The sequence below is a fragment of the Pleurodeles waltl genome, chromosome 5 (assembly GCF_031143425.1).
Source record: "Pleurodeles waltl isolate 20211129_DDA chromosome 5, aPleWal1.hap1.20221129, whole genome shotgun sequence".
Classification (NCBI taxonomy): Eukaryota; Metazoa; Chordata; class Amphibia; order Caudata; family Salamandridae; genus Pleurodeles; species Pleurodeles waltl.
In genome coordinates, this window is record NC_090444.1 from 1,572,762,567 (window position 1) to 1,572,788,887 (window position 26,321).

Below are 26,321 nucleotides of genomic sequence, written 5' to 3' on the forward strand. Positions count from 1 at the left end.
GTATGTTTTGGTTTGCCCATGTGGTTAGAGATATGTGGGAAGTGCAATTTTTCAGTCAAGAAGAGGATTTTAGTACACTACAGGGTGATCACACATAATTACTTTAATTACCTGGTTGCTAGACATTGACAGGGTGCCACTGAAGATGAGAAGAGGGGACAGATAACGGACCCTGAGCGAGATGGAATCGTATTCCATAATCAAACTTGGAAACAAACACCCTGGGGCCTCAACTCGGACGAGGAACTGCATCTTCATTTTGGATAGATTACATGGATTAATACATTTATAGAAATGTAGACGTGGACTCAGGGTAGGTCTATGTGGCCAGTGTATTGGTAGCAGCTTGTTACTGTAAGTGGGACATACACAGATTTTTGTGTGATTGATTTGACTTCATATTTTTCAATAAGTAGTCATTCTTTTGTTTATGGAAATGAATTGAATACTTGGCCCTGGTGCCATTCCCTCTCGCATTTTTGTAACTAGGAAATGTTCTTTTTGATATGCATGACAGGAAATTTTTTAAGAATGAGATTTATCACCATTGCATCGTGATTGGGTATTTTGAATGAGATAATGGGAACTTGTCTTGGAAAAAAAGTATGCGTGGGGTTTTCTTGGCTCCAGAGTGACACATGTATTTGTTTCATAAATAGGTTTTGGGACTGCTGGTTAATTATGAATTATTGAGTCACTTGACTGACAATAAGTGATTAGATGAAATAGTTATATTAATGACTAATAATTGATTCGTTTTTTGAGCACAATGTTATTTTTCTTAAAAGATTTTTTTCTTGTATTGAAACAATGTAAAAGCTGGACCCTTGATATTAATTACAAAACCAACATGATTTGATTTGAATTCCAAAAGATAAGATTAGGCAACTGAATAAAGAAGGTTATTTTTTTTTTCATTAGTGAGAGTTACACCACTGGTTATTGTGGATGAAGTAAATATGAATGGATTTGAATCCATGAAAAGCGGGATAGGAATTCTCAATTGTATAAATGATGTTAATTTCATTTTTGTTAAATACATTTTACTGGAATAGAAATTTCTGCTTGCTCAAAGACCTTAAATGTTTATTTTGAATTATTGATAAATAGGTTTGTGAGATATGATGTTTAGATTGCCGGCAGCAGAGATTTGTGAAAGCATTTTTACTGTGTTTTTCACATGTGGGGTGTTTCTTAAAAGGGATGGAGCATATGGTGCACTGTTTGTGGCTCTGAGGAAGAACGTGAGGTCGATACGCATGAGCTTCAATGAATGACGGTGAAAGCAATATCCTGGAGCGCAGGGGTTTTCCTTTGACAACGTGAACTTTTGCTGTTGGAAGGTTGCATTTGTATAATTAGCAGATCTTGTCCCTGGACATTTAGGTGATTTAGGGCCTTGGCATACTCAGCAGCAATTAAAAAGGAGAACCATGGGCTCTGCTTTCAGAACAGGAGATGACAACAAATAACCCACACATCACCACAGAAGAGGCTGTACTCTAATAAATCAACAATGCATTCACCTCCATCAATGATTTCAGTTAATTTATCAACATGCCATTATAGAGAAAACACACTATCCATCAGCCTGGGAAACAATGGAAACCCTGTTGCTTACTACTAACATTAAAGTGTTGGAGTCAAACGAGCAGAGCTTGTTGGTGATTGGATGCCTTTGCATACTCAGCAGCAATAAAAAAGGGAGGACCATGGGTTCTGCTCTGCAGTGCATGGTGAGGGTGTAAATTATAGTTTCCTTAGGGCACGCGTTATAGTTACTTGAGATAACTCTAACAGGTGAATTTCTATGGTTTGGCATGTTTGAAATGTGAGCCTAACTATAACAACATCCGTGTAACCTTTGGCTTTTTAAATTAATGTAAATTGTTTGTTTAAAATTCTATTTCCTAACTTTAATGTCCCTGAAACCTTTGTTTTTTTAGTGAATGTCTATGTTTTTTTAACGTTTAGTAATTTTCATTTCTATACGTTAATACAACACCCACCATGCATGGACTTTGGTTGTGCTTGGTTGCAGGGCCTGGCCTGGGGCCAGGCCTTGAGTGCAGCCCCCTATAAGAACCCACTATTGCGCTGTGCACGGCATTTGGTGGTGTTTCACAGGGGTTGGCTGCAAGGCCAGGCCTGCAGCCAGACCCTGCAGCTAACCCTCCTAACACCCAACCCCATGCTGCACACTGTCCTTTGGCCATGCACAGCAGGAGTGGGCCACAGCCTGTCTCTCTGGGTATGAGAATAGGTCTGAGAGGGTGTATTGGGGTGAGAGTGACTGTGAGAGTGTCTAGGTGAGAGAGTGGGTGCATCAGTTCCTTAGTGGTGTGTCAGTGTCTATGTGGGTCTGTGAGTGGGTGCGTGTGAATATGAATGGGCCTATGAGTGGGTGCACAGGGGTCTGAGTGGGTCTGTGAGTGTGTTTGTGAGTGTCTGAGTGTGTCTGTGAGTGGGTGCGTAAGGGTCTGAGTGGATGAAGAGAAATTAAGAGCGAGAGGGAAAGTGAGTGAGAGGGAGAAAGATAGAGAGTTTTTTTTGTCTTTGATGAGAAAGACATACTTAGAATATTTTAGAACAAATTGAAAACAAAACTGTATTTGTCAATTAAAAAGAGTGAGATCACCTTTCAGTATGAACCTTAAACTTTTGAAGTTTAAAAGACATTAAAGAAGGAAAATGACCATAGACACACCTGGAGTAGAACCCTCAACTTTCAGTGCGAGCAGCTGTGATCTTAACCTTTAGGTCATAGGTGACTCCTTGCTGTGATGCACTCTCTCTCTTCCATCCCATTGTGGGATGGAAGAGAGAGAGCGACAGGGTGACAAGACTGTGGTGGGAGCCTCAAGGCCCCTGCAGTCCTATCTGGCTCCCCATGTTCTACAGGAGTCGGCATTGCTCCCACAAGCAGGGAGCTGCTTAAAATTGTAGCTCCCAGCCTGTGGGAGCAATGTTTTCACTAGTTTCCCTGCAGGCATATTTGCGTGCAGGGAAGCAGATGAGAACTCCACTTTCTGCCAGAGGGAGCTGCTTGACAGCTCCCTCTGTCAGAAACTGCACTTTGTTTGCTTTTCCTTGGTGGGAGTTGTCAGCTCCTACCAAGCAAAAGCAAACAGCTATGTCCCGTGAGTGTGCACCCCTGGACATAGCAGGATCCGGCCCTGGTGGGTGATGGTCCTAAGGGCCATTATTGGCTTCACAAGGAGGGCTGTGCGTCCCCCCTCCAATGAGCATTACCCCAGGGAGGTAGTGGTCCCGAGGGTTTGAGGGTCCACAATGCAAATCCTGTACTCTTTTATCATAGCTCCAGGGAGGTGGTGGGCCCCGGGCTGTAGGGGGCCTGCAGCATCCACATCTTATTAGATTAAAGCCCCAGGGTAATGGTGGTATTCAGGGCTGCAAGGGGGCTGAGGGGGGCCCCTCCTCATATTTGTTTAATGCCCTGGGGAGGTGGTGGTCCCTATGGCTGTGGGGGGGGGCAGGTGGCCTCCTTGCATTCATTTTGATAAAGTCGCTAAGGAGGTGGTGGTCCCTGGGGATGCGGAGGCCCCGGGTGGACCCCCCAGCAAAAGTTCAATGCCCACGGGACCTGGCCCACCTAGGAGCTGTTTACAAATCAAGAACGTGAGCCCTCACTTTTATTTTCCGTTTTCAGCAGATTTGCACTGAGGACCCCCGTACCAGACCTTAGCGGTCAGGGAGTCCCTACTCTGACCCCTTTTCTCATTTTTTTACATAATTTCCTGGCTTCCATGTTGAAGTGTTGGCAGCCAATCAGATCTCAGCACGAGATCAGGAGGGTTCGCAGATCCTTCTAATTCCTATATTTACAAATTTGGATTTTCTATAATAATATCTCAAAAACTACTGAACAGATTTACACGAAATAACAAAAAGGGCACTTTCTGGACCAAGAGCTACCTTTCTGCCAAATGTGGTGTAGTTCCAACCAGTGGTTTGGTTGTTATTGTTGTTCAAAATCTCAATGAAAAATAGAATGAGGAAAAAGTATTTTGGGACCCCCACCCTGTTTTCTCTGCCTCTGCTTGACAGATCACCCTGAAACTTTCCAGACAGACACTGAAGTGAGTGTCATATTTTCTTGGAAAATTCTGTGAAGATTAATTACAGTATGAAGTCCACTTTTGATTTGGAGGAAGGTTATATGGTGAAACGATTCAAAGCAACGGCTTACCCGCAAAATGTAATCAAAGGCACAGGAACAGGGTTCGAACATCAAGTTGGTTCAAGAAACAACATGGATTCTATAGATGCGGCAAGTGTCAAGCTTGTACATGTAGTACAAATAGAAAGGCATACTCCTTACCTCATTGCAAAACAGCGAAGATCGGAAAATGTATTAATTGTTCCAGTGATTACATTGTGTATGTTTTGGTTTGCCCATGTGGTTAGAGATATGTGGGAAGTGCAATTTTTCAATCAAGAAGAGGATTTTAGTACACTACAGGGTGATCACACATAATTACTTTAATTACCTGGTTGCTAGACATTGACAGGGTGCCACTGAAGATGAGAAGAGGGGACAGATAACGGACCCTGAGCGAGATGGAATCGTATTCCATAATCAAACTTGGAAACAAACACCCTGGGGCCTCAACTCGGACGAGGAACTGCATCTTCATTTTGGATAGATTACATGGATTAATACATTTATAGAAATGTAGACGTGGACTCAGGGTAGGTCTATGTGGCCAGTGTATTGGTAGCAGCTTGTTACTGTAAGTGGGACATACACAGATTTTTGTGTGATTGATTTGACTTCATATTTTTCAATAAGTAGTCATTCTTTTGTTTATGGAAATGAATTGAATACTTGGCCCTGGTGCCATTCCCTCTCGCATTTTTGTAACTAGGAAATGTTCTTTTTGATATGCATGACAGGAAATTTTTTAAGAATGAGATTTATCACCATTGCATCACGATTGGGTATTTTGAATGAGATAATGGGAACTTGTCTTGGAAAAAAAGTATGCGTGGGGTTTTCTTGGCTCCAGAGTGACACATGTATTTGTTTCATAAATAGGTTTTGGGACTGCTGGTTAATTATGAATTATTGAGTCACTTGACTGACAATAAGTGATTAGATGAAATAGTTATATTAATGACTAATAATTGATTCGTTTTTTGAGCACAATGTTATTTTTCTTAAAAGATTTTTTTCTTGTATTGAAACAATGTAAAAGCTGGACCCTTGATATTAATTACAAAACCAACATGATTTGATTTGAATTCCAAAAGATAAGATTAGGCAACTGAATAAAGAAGGTTATTTTTTTTTTCATTAGTGAGAGTTACACCACTGGTTATTGTGGATGAAGTAAATATGAATGGATTTGAATCCATGAAAAGCGGGATAGGAATTCTCAATTGTATAAATGATGTTAATTTCATTTTTGTTAAATACATTTTACTGGAATAGAAATTTCTGCTTGCTCAAAGACCTTAAATGTTTATTTTGAATTATTGATAAATAGGTTTGTGAGATATGATGTTTAGATTGCCGGCAGCAGAGATTTGTGAAAGCATTTTTACTGTGTTTTTCACATGTGGGGTGTTTCTTAAAAGGGATGGTGCATATGGTGCACTGTTTGTGGCTCTGAGGAAGAACGTGAGGTCGATACGCATGAGCTTCAATGAATGACGGTGAAAGCAATATCCTGGAGCGCAGGGGTTTTCCTTTGACAACGTGAACTTTTGCTGTTGGAAGGTTGCATTTGTATAATTAGCAGATCTTGTCCCTGGACATTTAGGTGATTTAGGGCCTTGGCATACTCAGCAGCAATTAAAAAGGAGAACCATGGGCTCTGCTTTCAGAACAGGAGATGACAACAAATAACCCACACATCACCACAGAAGAGGCTGTACTCTAATAAATCAACAACGCATTCACCTCCATCAATGATTTCAGTTAATTTATCAACATGCCATTATAGAGAAAACACACTATCCATCAGCCTGGGAAACAATGGAAACCCTGTTGCTTACTACTAACATTAAAGTGTTGGAGTCAAACGAGCAGAGCTTGTTGGTGATTGGATGCCTTTGCATACTCAGCAGCAATAAAAAAGGGAGGACCATGGGTTCTGCTCTGTGACGAGGAGATGACAAGAAAGAACTGCCCTGTCTTGGATTTTCACTACAGAAGAGATTGTGCTCCAATAAATCTTTGATGCATTCACCGCCATCAAGGATTTCAGATAGTTTTGCAACAAGCAATTTTAGACAAAACACGCTGTCTGCTTTTCAAAGAGGAGGGGCCAAGTGGACCCCTCCCTGAGCCTAATCAGGCCCTGGACACCCAATCTCCTAGAGCCCTATCTATATTAAAGGAGATGGGGCCTTTGTGGCTCCCATCTCCAAGGTCGGTCAACTGGTGCCCACTTAGGGCACCCGCATACACATGTTGTGGGTTGTGGAGGGGAGTCCCAGGGTCCCAGTAGCACAAGCTGGCTCCCCACAAGCTGCATGAGCCGGCACTTCTCCCTCACAAACTACGAAGCTATTTATTCTGCTCCTTGCAAGTTCATAAGACTGCTCCCAGCTAGCAAAAGCATTTGAAAAGGTCCCGACCCCGGGAGCAGACTTTTAGCAGGAGTTTCACACAAACACAAGTTTCCTTGCCCGGGCAAATGCGGAAAGGAAATGTCCTGTGCCCCATGGGGTGAAATCCCCAAGACACAGCAACAGTCCGACCCCAGAGTATGGGGTTCCCGAGTCCGATATAGGCTCAGGAAGGAGGGCCACACGGCCCCCTCATTTTTCAAAAAGGGACAGCCTTGGGGTATGTGGTGTCCAGGCCCTTTAAATGCTCTGGGAGGTTTGGGCACAAGTACCTTTCCCTATATTAAGTAAATTGGGCCCAGGGGATGGGGTACCCGCAGCGGAATATGGAGTGGGGATGTGGGCTGCTTGGCCCATTTACATATTAATAAATCAGACCCCAGGGGATCGATTGCCCGCGGCCCTACATAGCCAAGGAAAGGTGGCTGCATGCCCCTCACCATTTTAATAAGTCAGGCCCTAGGGGATGGGATCCCTGGGGCAAAACACTGCTTGGGGGAGGTCCATAACCCCTCCCCTTAATTAAACAATGTGGGCCAGGGCCTCCATTTTGTTTTTTTTGCAGTGATCCTGTGGGAGTCTCTTTAACATTTTTTGCCTGAGGGGCCTCTGTGCCTCCCCCTGGGGCCTAGGGAGGCAGGGCATCCCTACCCTGGCCTCTTATATATATTTTTTTAATTCAGAAAAGGAGACTAAAGGCCTGATTATGAGTATGGCAGTCCTAAGACCGACACACCCATGGTGGTGGTCCGACTACTGCAACTTTGGTGGTCCAGCTGTTAGACCGCCACAAGACCACCACCATTACGTTGGTAGCTTTTAAAGCCGTGTTATAGCATGGTGGTGCAGTGCTGACTACAACTTGAATTTCGACCACCCTTTTCATGGCAGGGACGCTGGCCTGAAAATGGCAGCAAAAAGGCAGAAACACAGCCACAGGAGGGCCCCTGCACTGCTCATGCCCATGTCATGAGCAGTGCAGTGTCCCCCATGTCAGCATAGTCAGAATGAACATTGTCTGTAATGGCAGACAATGTGCATTGCAGCTGGCATTGGCCTCAGCTCTCTTTTAGAACCAAAGCCAATGCCACTGCACTGATTGCCCCACCGGCCCCGCAGGAACATCATATTACGGTAGTCTGGAGGCCACCGGATTGGTGGCATCTTCCAGACTGCTGTATTGGCGGTCTGACGGTTGGACCAACAAACCCGCAATCAGGCCCTAATTTCCCAAGTTCTGTATTGGCTACCAGCAACATTTTTCTCATGTTGCTGGTAGCCAATCAGAACACTCCATACTGCCAGAGTTTGACTCCTGTGTGAGCAAGATGGCCCAAGGGAAAAAACACTCCCTAGGCTCTATTTTTTCAAATTGGGTTTGAATTTCTCTCACGAGATTACCTCGAACTCTACCGTTAAGATATACAAATGTTTTTTAACCTTCATTTTTAAAAACTACTGAACATATTTACACAACAATTCACAAAAAGTATAATCTTTGGACCAAAATCTAGCTTCCTGACAAATTTGGTGAAATAGTAACAAATAAAGTATTAACATAGTCTTGACAATTTTAGCCTTCAGCCATTGCTGTTGACTTTTCACTGTGGCTAGCAACTTTCTCATTGGGGAGTGGGTTCTACTTCTTTTCAGGAGCTGATGTTCATTCAGGCACCTAGGGGGTCATTCTGAGCTTGGCGGGCGGCTCCTGCCGCCCGCCAAGCGGGAACCGTCAGAATACCGCTGCGCGATCAAAAGACCGCTGCGGTTATTCTGAGTTTCCCACTGGGCTGGCGGGCGACCACCAGAAGGCCGCCCACCAGCCCAGCGGGAAACCCCCTTCCATGAGGATGCCGGCTCCGAATGGAAGGGGTGCTCCGAATGGAAGGGGTGCGACGGGTGCAGTTGCACCCGTTGCGATTTTCAGTGTCTGCTTGGCAGACACTGAAAATCTTGGTGGGGCCCTGTTAGGGGGCCCCTGCAGTGCCCATGCCATTGGCATGGGCACTGCAGGGGCCCCCAGGGGCCCCACGACACCCGTTACCGCCAGCCAGGTTCTGGCGATCAAAACCGCCAGAACCAGGCTGGCGGTAAGGGGGTCGGAAAGCGCCGCCATGGAGGATTCCCTTGGGCAGCGGGAAACCGGCGGGACACCGCCGGTTTCCCGTTTCTGACCGCGGCTGTACCGCCGCGGTCAGAATGCCCATGGGAGCACTGCCAGCCTGTTGGCGGTGCTCCCGCGGTCGTTGGCCCTGGCGGTCCATGACCGCCAGGGTCAGAATGACCCCCCTAGTCTTGGTATTGGGACTTTTTAGAATATTTTTAAGAGGAGCAGTGTCAGGTGGATTTTGGGTAAGAGGACAATGGTAATGGTTGGGATTTGGAATACGGTTTTTCAGAAAATTTAGGGTTTTGGGGTTGGTTGAAACTGGTGGTTCTGGAGAGGAAATGTAATGGAAATGGTGGGGTTTTGGGTTATGGATAGGTTTTTCTGAAGATGTACAGATTTTGTGATGGTTCAGAGAGAGGGTGTCAGGAATGATGGGTTTTAAAGTATTGGTGGGTTTTTGTTAGACCTGTCTTCTTTAGGGTGGGTCTTCCCCAAACTTTTTGCTTGCTTACTGATCTTTTCATTGGCTTTAGTGACCAGTGCTAAAGTACATGTGCTTTTCCCCTAAACATGATAACACTGGTATGTCCTCAAAATCCATAGTAAATACAGCTTAACAAGCAGTGTTTATTTTGTTGCAAACATATGAAATAAACACGACTTGTTAAGCTACATTTACCGTGAATTTTCCTTGCACCGGAGTTCTTGCCTCCTGAGATTGTGGGAAAATGTTTGTGCTATGTTGTGGGTCCCTCATTCATCCACAAACCTTTACCACCTGCATATGTATACAGATATATATATATAAGAGAAAACAAACTGGTCCTGCTTCTGGCTCGCTCTTTCATGTTGGTGCAGGTGTGAGGAATGGACCATTTCCTCTCATGAATCCAAAAACAAACAGTTGCAAGCAACTTCACCACCGCACTCCAGGAGGAAATTATTCCTTTTTATTGCAGTCAGGATTAAATCACCATCCTTCACCACTGACGCGTTTTGACCTACTGGTCTTGATCACAGTAACTTAGTCCTATCTCCATGTCCCCTATTTATAGTGTCTCTCCTATGACCCCTATTGGTGCATTGTGGGACATGTAGTCTATTAAAAATAAATTAAATGTTGTGCATTATAAACCAAGCTCCCCACCACCACAGAACGTGCCTTACGCTACACAAATTGTCTAAATGAATATGTGCAAAGAATATCACTATTCACAACAAAAATTATGTCCATTTCTATTTTTTGTTGGTACTATTAACCTTGCTTAATACAATTACCTCTGTGGTTGCTCTATGTACCTGATAATAGATTGGTGCACTTATCTATTATTGTTTTCATACTTTCTCATATACCTCCTAAGTTTACCTCATTTTCTCCTTGATATTTATCTATAAATATCCTCTATCCACACATCCACAGGTAATCTTATCTAATAACTGTTAGCAAGAGCGTTATATATCCTCAACCTACAGATGATAATGTAATTCTTCATCTCCATTCAGACCCCTCGGGCTTTTGGTTTTGAGCTGTATTATGAACCGTGACTCCAAACGTCTCAGTTGTAACTCTCTATCTCCTCCCCTTTCATTGCTCTCTACACTCGCAATACCAAAAAATCTCATGTCTGTCCATTTAGCTCCATCATGAGTCATAAGGTGTTTTGCAATAGCAGAGGTTGTATCCTTATTTTGCACGGCTCTAATGTGTTCCAAAATGCGTTTTTTCAAAGGACAAATTGTACTGCCCACATAACGCAGATATATATATATTTTTTTAATTATATATATATATGTAAGATTGCATGACCATGGTGTCCAGTTTTCCTTTTCTGGATTGAGAAATTGCTTTAAATTTTTATATATATATATATATTACCTACTGGCGGTCCCCAGTAGGTAATTATATTTAGGACCTAGTTCCAACAGAAAACTTGTTTTTTGACTTGACTACATCTTTGGCACTGTTTGACAAATCTTCACAACATTTTCCAAACAAAAGTGCTCTGTAGGGTCATGTTGTGCATGGAAAGTCTCAGGGTAATCCCTCAAGTGGGAGCCAAGAAAATGGGGGATTAGAAAAATGTGTTTCCTATGCTAATTCATATAGACTCTTTATCGCTGGATGGAATTGCAACAAATTTGGCAGAAATGTAGGTTTTTGTCTGTAGATGAACTTTTTAAAAAAAATTGTGCAAATTTGTTCAGTATTTAAGGAGAAATAAAGATAATCCAAACTTGTATAAATAGACGGTCGCAACAAATTTGCAAATACCGCGGACCTCATGTTGATATCTGATTGGCTGCTAACACTTCAACAAGGAAGTGTTGGCAGATATTTTGAGACAGCTTTAGCCAGTTCTTTAAAAAAAATAAAAAAATAAAAATGAAAAGGAAGCCTCACAGCCTAGCGTTGGTCCAGTGGTCCCTTAAGGACACCCCTCCCATCTGGCCTAAAAAGCATTCTTTTAATTCATAGCAAAATCGCTAATATTCACAATGTCCACTGCAAATTAAAAAAAGCAAGCACAGTATACAGTGCTTACATTTATTTTGCCGTCCGGTGGCACACCCGGGGGCATAATATTTTAAGGAGGGGGTGCACTTGCCCCCCTCCTAGGGCTTATATAAAACCCAGGGACTACCATCTCTCGGTTGCTAAGTAGATATAGTATGCAGGGGGGAGAACAGCCCTCCTGCGCCCTGGGGAACGCCCACTCCCAGGGTAAAACACTAAATAAATATAAGAGGGGTCCACATGGGAGGATTGCCACCTCCCCGGGGCTATGAATATAAAGTATGCAGGGAGTCGTAATCAAGGGACCACCACATCCCTGAGGCAAGATCCGAAACAAATAGAAGAAGTGGTACTGTGGACCTCCCGTGGCTATATAACTCATTAGATGAGCATTTGTCGTGGACCTCAGCCCTATGGACCACCACTTCCCTGGGGCAAAATTAAAAACATTGAGGGGAGGTGTGAGGCCGACACCTCTTGGAGCCATACATGTCCCTGGGGACCACCACCCCCAAATTCTGGCTCCTGATATCTCCCAAGGCGCCACCCTCTGGAGGTACCTGTTTGCTTTTGCTTGGCAGAAGCTGACAGCTCCCACCAAATAAAAGCAAACATAACTCTGCTTTAGTTTTCATCTCTTTCCTTGTATGCTAACACTTGTGTAGAAAAAGAGATTAAAAAATGCTCTCACAAGCAGAGAGCTGCTATTTGAACCTTCTGTCTGCTGGGGAAGCAATACTGGCTCCCACAGGAGACGGAGCCAGCTGGGACTGCGGGCGCATTGAGGACCTTCCCTTGGTGCCAAAAGCCCTTGATGCAAGTGTTTTTTCCCTGCAGTTCCACCTTGTCAAGTTATCTGATGAAGAAGTTTGAGGAACAATCACATTGGCAAAGTTACTGAAATGTAATTATGGGATCGAAGAGCAAGAGGGAGAGAGAGAGATTGTTATTGCAATGGTCTCTCCATAGAATGACTTCAAAGCGGCACACAAGGAAGATGTTTATTTCTCATGTTATAGTTACCTTTTGATGCACAGCAGAACAGAGTCATGTCTGGCCTTCCGGTAAAGCTCTTGGACTGTCACTGAGCAAGTTGAAGGTTCAAGTCCTGGTATCTCATGGCAGTGTGTCTGTTTCTTTACTTGTGTTTTGAATGTTAAAAATTCCTAGTGATGAAACAATTAAGGGGTTATTACAACATTGGCGGTAAAAGCCGCTTACCGCCGTGCAGAAGACCGCCGCGGCCGCGGAATACCGCCACAGCTATCATGACCCACATCTCGGAATCCGCCGAAATTCAGACACCCACACAAGTCCGCCCCACCAAAGGTCAGTGATAAACTGGCGAAAACAAAACCTCCACCGTCACGCCAACAGAAACACGCCCATGCTATCACGACCCACGGATCCACGTGGCGGTCTTTCAACCGCGGTATACCATTGGCGGTACACACCGCCATGCTCAAAATACACACACATCTCCAAAACACCGCCACATTGGACAATTCAAAATACACACACCTGATACACATACCACTCCCACACACCCATTGCAATATAAAACACACACCCACATCACCCACAAACCCCTACGACCAAAAACTATAGACAAAGGCGACAGACAGAGAGCACAGCAATAGACAACCCCACCACACAGAGGCACACAACACCATCACCCATACAACATCCACGCACAAAACACCCCACACCACCACACATCACAACACTCATCAACATATACACCACCCCACACATCACCTACACCACCCCATGTCACGCCAAAGACACCACAGGTTTTCAGAGGAGGAGCTCAGGGTCATGGTGGAGGAAATCGTACGGGTAGAGCCACAGCTATTTGGATCACAGGTGCAGCACACCTCCATAGCCAGGAAGATGGAGCTATGGCGAAGAATCTTGGACAGGGTCAACGCTGTGGGACAGAATCCAAGAAATCGGGAGGACATCAGGAAGAGGTGGAACGACCTACGGGGGAAGGTGCGTTCAATGGTCTCCAGGCACAACATCGCGATTCAGCGGACTGGCGGTGGACCTCCACCTCCTCCCCCACAACTAACAACATGGGAGGAGCAGGTCTTGACCATCATGCATCCAGAGGGCCTCGGGGGAGTCGGTGGAGGAATGGACACTGGTAAGTCAAATCTTAACTATCATACCCCCCACCCTACCTGCATGCTATCACACACCCCCACCCTCTCCCCCTCCCCTATCACTCCAACTCCTCACTAATGTACTAATAACGCAAACGCCACACCCCAACACTAAGCCCTGCATGACACAACTAAGCATGGGCACCCATCACTAAAGCATGCTCACTGCACATACCCATAACACCCCCCGAACCATCATCACACAAGCCCCCACACAGGAATGCTTGCACTGGGGTACACGCACACCCACCCATTGCACACCATGACACACACACATGCAATAATCATGCTCTTATACCCCTGCAGGACCACTACGTAACGTCACCAGGCAGGAGGGTCCAGACATCTCCACTCCACCCACAGAAGAGGCCCACAGTGACAACAGCAGCTCTGCTAACTGGATCCAGATGACCAGCCCAGACCATCGTGGGCCTCGGGACAGTCGGTTCCCCTTGCACAGGCACAGCCCAACACTGACCTTCCACCCTCTGGTAACACCAGCACAGCACCCACCCAGCGGGCCCATACCTCCATCCCCAGGACACTTCAATCAGCTGTGTGTCCACCACTACAGGGAACCCAGGATAACCCACCACCCCAACAACAACAGGGACCTGGGAGCAGTGGTAGTGGGCACACGGTCCAGGGGACGGAGGCACAGGAACAGGGGGAACTGGGAGGGCTGCTGTGCGACAGGGGGCGGACAGGCCAAGGGAACCCACTCTCCACGAGGCCCTCTCCTCCATCATGGGGGCATACCACCACTCCCAGGAGACGATGGCTACGGTCCTGGCCAAGTTTCAGGAGACCCAGCGCCTGCAGGACGAACAGTATTTGGGGTTCAGGGAGGAGCTCAGAACCATCAGCTCCACCCTGGGCACCATCAGAGGGGTGCTGAAGGACATACATCAGACCATGAGGGACACCGTGGCACTCCAAGGGGCCCCTGACACTAGCCTGGAAGATGAACTGCCCACCACCTCCGCCGGCGCTAGTGGACAGGACGCCCCGCCACAGGACCACCACACCAGCACCCCACCCCCGCAGACGGAGAACCACCCCACAAGCGGTCCCTGAGATCCAGGAACAGGACAGAGCAAGATGGCAAGACCCCTGCCAAGAAATGAGACCACCCTGATTGTCATCCCACTGTCCCACTTTGTTACCCTGTCCAGATTGGAACTGCCCCAGCTCGACTAATAGACTGGACTCTGCCATGGACATTCCTCCACCATCACCCATCACCATTTTGCCACCCCCTCCAATAATTAGCACTTCAATAAACACCCTTGAACCACAAAACAATCTGGAGTCAGTCTGTGATTTTGAAAATGTGTATTAGCAACGACAGTGACAAAATGCGTTTTCAAATGTAATGCCAACATACCTAGGTCACACATCACAAATCAATGAAGGATGCAAGCAGATGACACACGTTGGTAACCACACCTGTGAAACCGTAATGGAAATGTACAACTCAGTTACCAAATACTGCTTCAAATTGACAGACAGGATAGAGGTAGAAGTGTGAAAGTGAATGTAATAATAAAAAACTGTTCTCACCTGTGTGTCACTGGAAATATTGCTGTATGACTGACTCCCTGTTGTCTATGTATTCTTCCTCAGCTTCCTCCTCATCACTGTCCACAGGCTCCACAGCTGCCACAACACCGTCACCTGGACCATCCTCCTGCAGAAAAGGCACCTGGCGTCGCAAAGCAAGATTGTGAAGCATCGAGCAGGCGATGATGATCTGGCACACCTTCCTTGGTGAGTAGAAAAGGGAACCACCTGTCATATGGAGGCACCTGAACCTGGCCTTCAGGAGGCCGAAGGTGCGTTCGATAACCCTCCTAGTCCGCCCATGGGCCTCATTGTAGCGTTCCTCTGCCCTGGTCCTGGGATTCCTCACTGGGGTCAATAGCCATGACAGGTTGGGGTAACCAGAGTCCCCTAATAGCCACACACGGTGCCTCTGGAGTTGACCCATCACATACAGGATGCTGCTATTCCGCAGGATGTAGGCGTCATGCACAGAGCCAGGGAACATAGCATTTACCAGGGAGATGTACTGGTCTGCCAAACATACCATCTATACATTCATCGAATGATAACTCTTCCGGTTCCTGTACATCTGTTCACTCCTGCGGGGGGGACCAGAGCTACATGGGTGCCATCAATTGCACCTATGATGTTGGGGATATGTCCCAGGGCATAGAAGTCACCTTTAGCTGTAGCCAAATCCTCAACCTGAGGGAAAACGATGTAGCTCGTGTTTCAGCAGGGCAGACAACACTCTGGACAACACGTTGGAAAACATAGGCTGGGACATCCCTGATGCCATGGCCACTGTTGTTTGAAATGACCCACTTGCAAGGAAATGGAGCACTGATAGCACCTGCACTTCAGGGGGTATTCCTGTCGGATGGCGGATTGGTGACATCAGGTCTGGCTCCAACTGGGTACACAGTTCCTGGATTGTGGCACGGTCAAACCTGTAGGTGATGATCAAATGTCGCTCCTCCATTGTTAACAGGTCCACCAGCGGTCGGTACACCGGAGGATTCCGCCATCTCCTCAAATGTCCCAGCTGACGGTGCCTAAGAAGGACAACGGCGACCACAGAGTCAACAAATTCTCAGGTATGTACCCACAGCTACACAGAACATGACACCAAATACAAAACTCTTCCTGTATGTGTGTTGAGTGTAGGCCTAGGTATGTGTGACGCAGTAGTAAATGAAGCCATGTGGGGCCCTGAAATGGCGACTGCCTGACCTCTAAACAGGGACAATGGGATGTGAGGTAACTGCGCTGGTGTTGTACACCGTCGCGGTAGGCGGTCGTAGACCGCGGCGCAATTCTGCATTGGTTAACATGGGACCCTATGGGTCCCAGGAGCCAATGATGAAGTGCGCCGGCAGTGATGATACGCACCGCCGCAAACATCACCGCCGCGGACGTGACCGCCATTTTCTATCTGTTCAATCACTCGATACCTGATCTTTGACAGGAGAGGACCTACACTGCAAGTGCTGCTGTGACCTCGGTCTGGAAGAGACAATGGCTGCTGCGTCTGGGGAAAGGGCCCCTGCCTTCACCGCTCAGGAGTTGGAGAAGCTCATGGACGGGGTCCTTCCCCAGTACACACTACTCTACGGTCCTCCAGACCAACAGGTAAGTACACAGGGAGCACGTTGTATGGGCTATGCTGGGTGGAGAGGGCTGGATGTCAGTAGGAAGGGGGAAGAGTTCTATGACCATGAAGGACTGTGAATGCATGTGCCACATGGCAAGGGTAAGGATGGGGGCCACTCACTTCGACGGTGCAGTTGGTAATGACTTCTCTTCTTCCCCTGTACATGTCATGTAGGTCAGCGCCCACCAGAAGAAGGACATTTGGTGTGCCATCACCAAAGATGTCCGTACCCTGGGGGTCCACCAGAGACGGAGCACCCACTGCCGGAAAAGATGGGAGGACATTTGCCGCTGGAGCAAGAAGACGGCGGAGGCTCAGCTGGGGATGGCCTCCCAACGTGGGCGGAGTGCCCGTCACACCATGACCCCACTGATGTTCTGGATCCTGGCGGTGGCCTACCCTGAGTTGGATGGGCGCTTGAGGGCATCACAGCAGCCACAAGGGGGTGAGTACACTCACATTCTGCTGACTTTGCGCGCAGTGGAGGGGTCTGGGTGGGGGAGGAGGGCTGTGGGTTTCCCTAGGCCAGGGCGAGTTACGTAGGCTAGGCCCCTTCGTGAGGCATGGCCCTGTGGCCCCCCACCCCACCTCTGTAGAGTGCCAAGTACAGGTATACATGCCCCTGTGTCATCTATGTGGACAGATGACACTCATAGCCATGTAGGCCATATTCCAGGAATTGCATCTGTAGAGGCCAAGAGCACGGCGTAGTGCAGGGGGCTGCTGTGTCTGTATTGTCTGCCAACGGTAGCGGTAAGCCATGCACTCAACCTGTCTTTCTTCTGTCGCCCCCCCCCCTTTTTGTGCTCTCCCTGTTCTTTTGTGCATCAGCATCATCAGGCGGAGGTACAGTGGCACCGGAGCACGAAGGAGCTGCATCCCACATGGCCATGGAGGGCCACACCACAGACTCTGAATACACCAGTGGGACAGAGGGCGAGGGGAGCTTCACGTCGGTCACCGGATCAGCAAACAGCGACACGGACTCGTCCGCCGATGGGAGCTCCCTTGTGGTGGAGGCAAAATCTGTGCCCCCCACTTCTACAGGTACAGCCGCTACCCCACCTACCAGCACCGCCCTCCCAGCAGCCCCTCAGCCTTCGCTCCATGCCCGCTCACCCAGGAGGGTGGGCATCACCTTCGCCCCAGGCACCTCAGCCCCTGCCCCTGTCACCCCTGCTGCCCTCAGTGAGGAGGCCATTGACCTCCTCAGGTCACTCACTGTTGGGCAGTCTACCATTGTGAATTCCATCCAGGGTGTAGAAAGGGAGTTGCAACACACTAATGCAGTGGATCTCAACCTTTTGACTTCTGTGGACTCCCACTGAAGCATTATTGGAATGAGGGGACCCCCACTGAGTCATTATTGAAAGCCGGGGACCTAATCTGTTAATATTTTTTAATTTTCTAAGCAGTTGCGGACCCCCTGAGAAGGCTTTGCGGACCCCCAGGGGTCCCCGGACCACAGGTTGGGAACCACTGCACTAATGCATTCCTGGAGGGCATTCATTCTGGTCAGGCTGCCCATCATCGAACCCTGCAATCTCTGGCCTCAGCACTGATGGCAGCCATTGTCCCTGTGTCTAGCCCCCTCCAACTTCCTCCACCCAGACCCAATCCCCTGTACCCCAGCCTATCCCAAGCACACCATCAGACCAGCATGCACACACCTCAACACACAAAAGTAGCTCAGGCAAACATAGGCACCACACATCCCAGAGGCACTTACACAAGCATCACCCACATACAGACACAGCAACATCCACTGCCTCCACTGTGTCCCCCTCCTCGTCGTCTCCCTCCTCCCTCCCAGTCTCGTCTACACTCTCACCTGCATGCACTACATCTACAGGCACTAGGACTCGCACCAGAACACCCAGCACCACACCCCGCTCACCTGCACTCACCACCCCCACTACCATTTACACGTCCCCTGTGTCCACTCCCAGTGTGTCAGTGATGCCCCCTCCCAAAGTACACAAACGCGGGCACCCACACACCCAACATCCATCCACCTCACGACAGCCTTCAGTACCTGCACCTGCACCCAAATCACCTAAAGTTACACCTCCTCCAACCACCTCCTCTTCCTCCACTCCCAGACCCCCTCCAGCTACCCATCCCAGTGTTCGTCAGAAACTTTTCCTGAGCAACGTTGACCTCTTTCCCACCACCCCCACCCCTCCAATTCATAGGTCCCGTAGTAGCACCTCAGCCAAAAAAAGTCGGTACCAGTGGTGCATGTTAGAGGTCTGTGGAGTGCACCGGCCACCAGGACAGCCAGTGTGACACGGAGCCAAAGCACTGCCAGTCCACCCCCTGTAAAGCACCTTAAGTTGGAAAGTGCCCGACGGGAGAGGGTGAAGACTCCTGCCGGCAAAACAGCTCACAAGGGTCCCTGGGAGAGTGGCAAGTCAGCTGTGACTCCTCCCAAGGTGGTGAAGGGGCAGAAGAAGTCTCCAAAGTCTGGTAAGAGCAGCACGGCAGAGAAGGCCGCCATCCTCCCCGCCGGCCGGGACGCCACCGCCAGCACTATCGTCACAGGTCCGGAGACCACCACCAGAGTCAGTGCCCTGTAGGGCAGCACTATCGTCACTGGTCCGGAGACCACCGCCAGAGTCAGTGCCCTGGAGGGCAGCACTATTGTCACTGGTCCGAAGACCACCGCCAGAGTCAGTGCTCTTTTTTTCAGTGAATTTCTATGTTTTTTAAAATAAATACATTTTAATTACTATATGTTAATCCAATCACGGCGGCGTGCGGCCTTTGGCCGTGCACGGCGGGGTTGGCCTGTGGCCAGGTCTTGAAGCTAACCCCTATCACCACCCAACCCCACACCATGCATAGCCTTTGGCTGTGCATGCAGCGATTGTCAGTAGGGCGTGGCCTGTGGCCAGGCCTTACAGCCAACCCCCTATAACCACCCAACCTAGTGCCACTTGCAATGAGAAATCTTGTGACAGATTGAAAAAAAATGTATTTGACTAGTAAAAAGGGTGAGATCATCTTTCTGTATGTATTTAAATTTTTTAATTTAAAAAAAGTTTAAAGCTGAGAAATGACATCTGACACACCTAAACTGGAACCATCAACCTTCTGTGTGGAAGTTTGAAACCTTAACCATTAGGCCGTAGATCACGCCTTAGTGCCTACGGTCCAAACATCTCTATGACATTCAAACCAAATATTGTGATGGGAAAAAGACTTAGGGGGTAATTTCAACCCTGGCGGATGGTGTTAAAGCTGCGGTAATACCGCAAACAGGCCGGCGGAAAAAAAAGGGAATTATGACCGTGGTGGAAATCGCCAACATAGACAGCCACTTCAACACTCCGACCGCCACGGCGGTACAGACAAGCAGCGCGGCGGTCACTGCCAACAGACAGGCAGAAGACAATGTACCGCCCACAGTATCACAACCCGCCAATCCGCCACCTTTTCCGGGGCGGATTCACCGTGGATAAAAACACGGCGGAAACAGCTTTTGCAATGGGAAAACGCTCACCTCAACACACTCCACGAGGAAGGAGGCCACCATGGAGCCGGAACTACAAATACTCCCTGCGCTTGTCTTCCTGCTCCTCTACGAACACCAGCAACGTAGGCGCCGAAAATAACAGTGAGTACTGCACCTACGACATAGGGGAGGGGGAGGCAAAAGTCAGGGACACACACACGCAACACCCCCACCCCCACCCCGACCCTCACCCACTACAATACACACACCAATGCATTTCCAAACAGCACAGTAACAACCCACAACCCCCCGGAAGAATGCAAAGACAAAAGGAAATCAGTTCAAACATTGTAATGTATCAAAATACAGTAACCAAATATATACAGATATATACAAACATTCTAAAAATCATACATCACGATTAGTACTGCAGGTATGCACAGATCAATGTCCGTGGACCACTGGGCCCACAAAGCATGGGCGAGGCCCACACTAGATACCTGTCCACAAAGGAAGAGAACACTGCAGGGGCATCAGATAGAAATACAACAGGCACCTCAGGGGGAAGGGAAGGGGGGGCACCTCAGCCGGATTAGAGCACCACGCCAGATCCACGACGGGGCTCCATGCCCATTGACGTATCCTGGGGAGTGCAAAGCCACAGTCTCTCAAGTGGGTGGTTTGCCCACTGCTTAATCCTGGGGAGTGCAAAGCCACAGTCTCTAAAGTCTCTCAAGTGGGTGGTTTGCCCACTGCTTTATCCTGGGGAGTGCAAAGCCACAGTCTCTCAAGTCACTCCAGTGGGTGGTTTGCCCACTGCATTATCCTGGGGAGTGCAAAGCCACAGTCTCTCAAGTCACTCCAGTGGGTGGTTTGCCCACAGCTTTATCCTGGGGAGTGCAAAGCCACAGTCTCTCAAGTCTCTCAAGTGGGTGGTTTGCCCACTGCTTTAGCCTGGGGAGTGCAAAGCCACAGTCTCTCAAGTCACTCCAGTGGGTGGTTTGCCCACTGCTTTATCCTGGGGAGTGCAAAGCCACAGTCTCTCAAGTCTCTCAAGTGGGTGGTTTGCCCACTGTACCATTCTGGGGAGTGCAAAGCCACAGTCTCTCAAGTCTCTCAAGTGGGTGGTTTGCCCACTGCTTTATCCTGGGGAGTGCAAAGGCACAGTCTCTCAAGTCCTCAAGTCTCTCAAGTGGGTGGGTTGCCCACTGTACCATCCTGGGGAGTGCAAAGCCACAGTCTCTCAAGTCTCTCAAGTGGGTGGTTTGCCCACTGCTTTATCCTGGGGAGTGCAAAGCCACAGTCTCTCAAGTCTCTCAAGTGGGTGGTTTGCCCACTGCTTTATCCTGGGGAGTGCAAAGCCACAGTCTCTCAAGTCTCTCAAGTGGGTGGTTTGCCCACTGCTTTATCCTGGGGAGTGCAAAGCCACAGTCTCTCAAGTCTCTCAAGTGGGTGGTTTGCCCACTGCTTTATCCTGGGGAGTGCAAAGCCACAGTCTCTCAAGTCACTCCAGTGGGTGGTTTGCCCACTGTACCATCCTGGGGAGTGTAAAGCCACAGTCTCTCAAGTCTCTCAAGTGGGTGGTTTGCCCACTGTACCATCCTGGGGAGTGCAAAGCCACAGTCTCTTAAGGCTCTCAAGTGGGTGGTTTGCCCACTGCTTTGTCCTGGGGAGTGCAAAGCCACAGTCTCTCAAGTCTCTCAAGTGGGTGGTTTGTCCACTGCTTTATCCTGGGGAGTGCAAAGCCACAGTCTTTCAAGTCTCTCAAGTGGGTGGGTTGCCCACTGTACCATCCTGGGGCGTGCAAAGCCACAGTCTCTCAAGTCTCTCAAATGGGTGGTTTGCCCACTGCTTTATCCTGGGGAGTGCAAAGCCACAGTCTCCCAAGTCTCTCAAGTGGGTGGTTTGCCCACTGGTTTATCCTGGGGAGTGCAAAGGCACAGTCTCTCAAGTAGGTGGGTTGCCCACTGTACCATCCTGGGGAGTGCAAAGCCACAGTCTCTCAATTGGATAAGTCTCCACTGGTTCTGGAGGGGGACTGATGCCCACAGTGCTTCATCCTGTGCAGGACAGATGGAGTGGATGCTGTTCTCCACTAGTTCTGGAGGGGGAATGGTGCCCAGAGTTTATCGCGCTCCCCGTGACGGTCCCAGTTCCGTCACTGTCCCATCTGCACATGGACTAATGATGCTTGAGTTGGCGGTCTTTGCCCTGTTCAGCGGTGCTTTGCCCTTTTCAGCGGTCTTCACCATGGGGGTCTTTGCCCTGTTCAGCGGTGCTTTGCCCTGTTCAGCGGTCTTCACCATGGCGGTCTTTGCCCTGTTCAGCGGTGCTTTGTCCTGTTCAGCGGACATTATAATTCGTAAATAGAATTTTTTTTAAACATGGAAATTCACTAAAAAACCAAAGGTGATAGGGACGTTATAAATGTTCAAAACCATAGAAAATAAACAATTATACTTACATTTATTTCAAGTAACTATAACTTGTGCCCTTGTTAACTATAACTCACACCCTTGCCATGCACTGCTAATTACCCCCGATATTACAGCACTCATGGTATTTTTTATGAGATCTTTGATAATATCAGTGTTATATTTGTGGTAAAATTATTCATAATTAAAACTGTGTGGGGGCACGAGTTATAGTTACCTTACGGCATGAGTTATAGTTACTGGAAATACCTATAATTGCTGTATTTCAATGCTTTTTTACATTTAAAATGTGCGCCTAACTATAACGTTCTTGTAACCTTTGTTTTTTCACGTGAATGTACATAGATAGATTGATAGATAGATAGATAGATAGATAGATAGATAGATAGATAGATAGATAGATAGATAGATAGATAGATAGATACATTGTTTTTTTAAGCATGCATTGGATTGCACAAAAAAACCCTATAAGCCTCATTTACAAGGCCCGCAGTACAGGACAGGGCAGCAAGTGTCTTGCTGTGCCACCCTACGCCACTGGGAAAGGGCAAAAATGTGTTGTATCTACAAGATTCTGTCCACTGACCTGTGCTGGCGCACAAATTGCTGCCTAGCGCCAACGCAGGCACCCTTGTACCATGGCATCTGATGCATTCACCCATGAAATGCCCCTTTAACGTAGTGTTATTTATGAAACGGGTCCATATTTACAAGGCCATGAAAAGCCATGAAAGGTGGCTTTGCATAGCCTCATAAATATGGGCTGGCACACTGTGCCACCAGAGCATCAAAAAGAAAATGCTCCAGGGGTGCAGTGTGCTGCTAGGGCCTGCCAGATGAGGCCCTATGTTTTTTACTGTTGTAAGTGTAGTATGAGTCTCAGCAAGTCAGAAGATTATGGTAAAGACATATCAGGCCTTAAAGTATCATTACAAGTGATTTACTAATTATCTTGTATAAAAATGTATATTATACCCTAAAAGTGTTTCTAAAAATAACCATGGATGTCAGCATTTTAACAGTAGTTAGTAATTTGTGAAGTGAATCACAATCTTTGATATAACTAGCATCATATTTATGTAACTACATGGCATGTATGATGCTTACCTGATTCTCTACTGGACCATATAACTGGCTGTGGTTGGTCAGGTGCCCATTCAAAAGTGTTTTTTTCTTTGAAGTGAGGTTGTGATCCCTGTCACCTCAGCATTTAGCCATGGGAGAGGCAGGTGCCAAAATGGCCCTAAAAATAGCACGAAAACATGCACGTCAATGTTACAGAAAATTACTTCCACATATGCATACACATTGGATGCCAGATTCTATCAATCATGGATTATTGTAACAACTGTGGGAATGCCATGAGAGAAAAGGTATGTACAGACTGCATATAGAAGTCCATTGCCTATAACAGATATGTCAGGTATCCACCATTATTATTCCACCACCTTAATGCTAAAATGTATGTTTTTGAAATTTGGTCTCCAGTTGGCAGAGTTATGTACACTGTCCAAGTAGGGATGACAATCCTTGTCAGGGCAAGAAAAGTACACAACCTAAATTAACCTGTGCTCACCTTCTGGTAGCTTGACACAGAGCAGGAAGGCGTAACTTAAAAGGTGATGTGTAAAGTATTTTTGCAAAACTCACATGCAGCATTCTAATGATAACACCATAAAAAGACTCCACACAGATTTAGAAAAATAACTAGTTTTTATCTGCTGAAAATATCACCAAAATGATACAAATCCAATTGGTATAATCAGAACGATTAGCTCTTTTGCAGTGCTTTGATTAAATTAGGGAATTCATGTAATGTGGAAAGAATTAAGATATGCTTGCGCGTCTCATAGGAATAATACAGTAAAATCGTCAGCTGTGTTTGGCTCTACGAGTGGTCGGTTTGAATGGGGAAGCAGCAAAGAGAAATGCCACTTCAGATTGCAGGTATTCAACGCCCCAGCCAGCATGCCGAATGGGAAAAGGGTGCTGCTCAGAGAAAGGCTGTCTAGTCCATGGCCGTTATCGCCACTGGAGCTTGGTGAGTGAATCACAGTTTCTGGTGTCAATGCAGACACAGTGGGGAGAGAAAGGCGGTGCAAGATGCGGTAAAGCAATGAATGCCAGCTTCGCAGTATGCTCCCATAGTATGATCCTGCCTCTGAATCTCTCGCTGTGGAAAGCCAGCTGCTATAGCTAAGTGCACTGCACATTTCTCCTTGTGTTCCGCCCAAGTGTGCGATCCCAAAGTAGTCCCTGACTGAATATGCTGAGGGGTGACTGTGGAACTCTAGTCTGTCAGCGGAGAGGAGATTTCTTCTCCTTCTGTTGCATCACAGCTTCATGAGCACACACTACCCTGGTTACAGGAAGGCACACTGCAGTCCAGCGTGCTCCAGCAAGGAGATGCTTGTCAAATAAGATGCACCATGGCTGATGAGAGAGGAGCACAGGGCAAGGTCTTTGATGTCCCTGGGACCTTGCTGAGAACAGGGGGAAAACCAACAAGCCCTTGGAGTCACTCTGGAGTTAGGGATAGTTTTGTAGTCCTTGACCAGGGCAGAGATCAGCAGGCAGCAGGGCAGCACAGCAGGGCAGAGCAGCAGTCACTGGAAACAGTCAGATCTGGCAGAGGGGCAATCATGGCACACAGCAGTCTTTATCCCAGCAGAGTTTGCTTGAGTCCCGTAGTGTACTGATTTGAGTGGGTTAGAGACCCAGTACTTATACTAGAAAATGCCTTTGATGTGGGGATGACTTCAAAAGATTTCTGTAAAGTGCACAGGTCCCCTTTTCAGCTCAGACCTAGCTCCAGACTATCAGTGTGAGGTAATCACTCCCTTTGTAAGGACCCTGTCCACTACCCTTTCAGATATAAGTGCAAGCCCTTGACAACCTCCTCCAGAGGAGGACCCATCGGTATGCAGATGAATGCAGATGCAGCTGAGTATCCTGTGTTGCGGGTATTTGAAGGGAATACGCAAGTGTAGCTGTCACCTAGCCCAAGCCAGCTGTGTATTGGAGATAGGCTGTAGGCACACAGGGCAGTGAGAGCAGAGAAATGCCCACTTTCTAAAACTGCCATTTCTAAAATAGTAGTAATAAATCCGCCTTTACCAGTAGAGACAATATATTATTACCATTCCAATGGCACTAAACATGATGCAGCTACTCCCCTCAGATCAGGAATTACAGCTTAAAAGTATTATAAGGAATTCCCAATGCTGGCCTATGAGAGGGAAAGGCCTCACAGTACTGAAAAATAACTTTGGGATTTTTTCATTACTAGGAAAGAAAGAGCTAAAAAGTATTTGTCCTGCCTTCCACTTACATGGCACATTGCCCTATGTGCTACCTAGGGTCTACTTTAGGGGTGACATATGTAAGAGAAGGTGAGTTTAAGGCTTGACCAAAGGTTTTAACTGCCAAGTCAGGGTAGTGGTGAGACTACACACACAGGCTCTGCAGTGGCAGGCCTGAGCCATGTTTACAGGGATATTTAAGTGGGTGGTACAATCAGTGCTGCAGGCCCAGTAGTAGCATTTAATTTCTAGGCTCTGGGTATTCTTCACAAGGGGCTTTTATGTGAATTAAATATGACATTTGTGGCTACGCCAATGGTGCAATGTTTAGGGGAGAAGCACATGCACTTTAGAACTGGTAAGCTGTGGTAAAGTGCTCAGAGTCCTAAGGCCAACAAAAAGATACAGCAGCAAAATAGGAAGTAAAAGGCAAAAAGTCTGGGGTAAGACCACCCAAAGGATGCTGGGTCTAAATGCATACGGGATGCATGGCAATAGGCTGGGTGGGTAGTGAATTGCTGAAGTAAATATCCATCAT